This window comes from Apis dorsata, unplaced genomic scaffold, assembly GCF_000469605.1.
Source record: "Apis dorsata unplaced genomic scaffold, Apis dorsata 1.3 scaffold_172, whole genome shotgun sequence".
NCBI lineage: Eukaryota > Metazoa > Arthropoda > Insecta > Hymenoptera > Apidae > Apis > Apis dorsata.
This window is the reverse complement of record NW_006263460.1, coordinates 618,903-621,288: the sequence shown is the minus strand read 5'-3', so window position 1 is coordinate 621,288 and position 2,386 is coordinate 618,903. Positions and strand designations below refer to the sequence as shown.

At 34.1% G+C, this 2,386-nt stretch overlaps 1 protein-coding gene across 1 annotated transcript in view; it reads left to right on the top strand.

Moving 5' to 3' along the window:
- The window catches only part of LOC102672885 (potassium voltage-gated channel protein Shaw-like), a 55,683-nt gene that overhangs the window by 21,955 nt on the left and 31,342 nt on the right, over positions 1 to 2,386 (top strand). The gene's annotated exons all lie outside the window — the stretch shown is intronic.

Sequence of the window (2,386 nt, the reverse complement as noted above, 5' to 3'; positions counted from 1 at the left end):
ACAGAGAAAGAGAGAGAGAGAGAGAGAGAGAGAGAGAGAGAGGGATAATTTTTAGATCCCTTGAATTTTTCAATTTGGTCGGCGAAAAATGGCCACGGGAATCGCGTGACAATCGACGATCACTGGCCGCGTGGAGGCATCATCTCATCCGCTGGAGGAGGGGGGAGGAAAAAACTTGTCTCTCGTCGACAGTGAAAAAGCGGAGAGCATTCGTTAAAGCGACCGAAAATTAAATTCCCCGTTATTGATGACCAATGCCCCTATAAATCAAACTAACTGACAAAAAGTGCTCGCCGCCTGGTTGCGTCCATTCTCCCCTTCCCTCTCTCTCTCTCTCTCTCTCTCTCTTCCCTCTCTTCGGCCCCCGTAAAGTTTCCATTTAACGGGGAAAACGTTGTTGGCTGTTCGATATCTCGCGATGGTGTGAATCGGATATAATAGTGGTAAACACAAAGTTTTCCTGCCCCGATAAATGCAACACGCGTGTATCGCGTGTAACACCTGGAAATTTTCACCGGTCACTCGTTCGAGGTGATAAAAATTACGCGTGTTGTAGAACACTCGAATTGTCGAATATCGCGCCACTTTTTTTTTTTTTTTTTTTTCATAACTTTTATTTCCTATCTCGTCCGTGTAACTACAATCTTCTTTCTCTTTCTCTTTTATGTAAAATCTAGAGGAGAATTAACAAAGAATTAAAATAGGCAAAAATATGTTTTAAAGGGAAGAAAGAAGAAATTTACGATGACGATAAAATCAGGGATTCGAGTCCCTGATTTTAGGATTAGGCATCGTCATCGCTATTCCGATGACTCTTGGCAACGATTCACGATGAAATCGGCTTACACCGATGGAAATGGGGACGTTGAACCTCGTACGAGTATCCTTCCGGATTCGCTTCAAGGATCGGTGGAAATATAGAATTTGTAGCGTTTTCGTCCACGATTGTACGATCGGAAACGGATAGTTTTTCCGTCCCATTCTCCATTCCCAAACAAACGACGCCGCTTTTGTTGCGTTGATCAATTCGATGATCACGTTGAAAATCTATATTGCGGAAGTGGAGACGATTAGGAAGAAGAAGAGTACAAGGATGATTGTACAATGTTACAATCGAAATATTTTACGTATCCGGAATCCAGGCGTCCTTAATCCCCGTATACTGTTGAAGGGTCAACCGTCTTGGCGAATAGTGTGTAGCAGAGGCTGTGTGTATACGAACACAGAAACGGAAGAAAGGCTGAAGTATCCTTGAAACACAAGAGGTATACGTTGAAAGATGTACATAGCTCGATAGACAGAGGATTTCTAGTGGCAAACAATCGCGATTGGAGCCGTCCTGGCTCGTCGTTTTCTATTCCCCGAACACGAGTGCTTGTCGTTGGAATTCCAATAACGTTTTTCGAATCGATATTCATTAGAGATCAAGTATTATTCGATTATTATTGTCGCGAATTACGATAAGGACGGCGTAATAAATTTAGTAAATGCTATTTAACCTCGGAAACGCTGATACATATGTATATAAAAAAATTTGGAATAATATTTTATTTTATTTTATTAATTGTTGCTTTCAAAGTATCTTATAAACAGGTTAGTTACAAATGGTGATGGGGGAAATTTAATAGTTGAAGTTACTAATAATGTTACTAATAATTATTTTAATAATTTATTGCTCAAAATAATAATAGCAAATAATTATGATTCTAAACGGTCGAGGTTACATGAGAAGCGAATCAATTATAATAGCTATGGATAGATGTTATTCGAGCATTTTAATAAGTAATTAATTTAAAGTAATTAATTATTGGAGATTTTTAACTAGTTACTTTTTCAATTTAATTAAATTAGTTACTTTTTCAATTTAATTAAATATTCTGGTTACAACTTTTGCAATTATTGTAGAACAATTATAATAGCTACGAATAAATGTTATTTAAGCATTTTAATAAATAATTACTTAAAGTAACTTTATTAGAATTATTTTTTTAATTTAATTGTAGAACAAATATTACAAATATTGCAAATATTGTAGAACAATTATACAATTGTAGAACAATTATAATAGCTATGAATGAATATTATTTAAGCATTTTAATAACTAATTACTTAGGATAACTTTATTCGACTTATTTTTTTAATTTAATTAAATATCCAATTCTGGTTACATTTGCAATTATTGTATAATTTTGCAATTATAATAGCTATAAATAAATGTTACTCAAGCATTTTAATAAATAATTATTTAAAGTAACTTTATACTAATTATTTTTTTATTTTAATTAAATGCCCAGTTCTAGTTACAATTGCAATTATTGTAGAACAATTATAATAGCTACGGATAAATGTTACTCAATAAGTAATAACTAATATCTATGAGTAAATG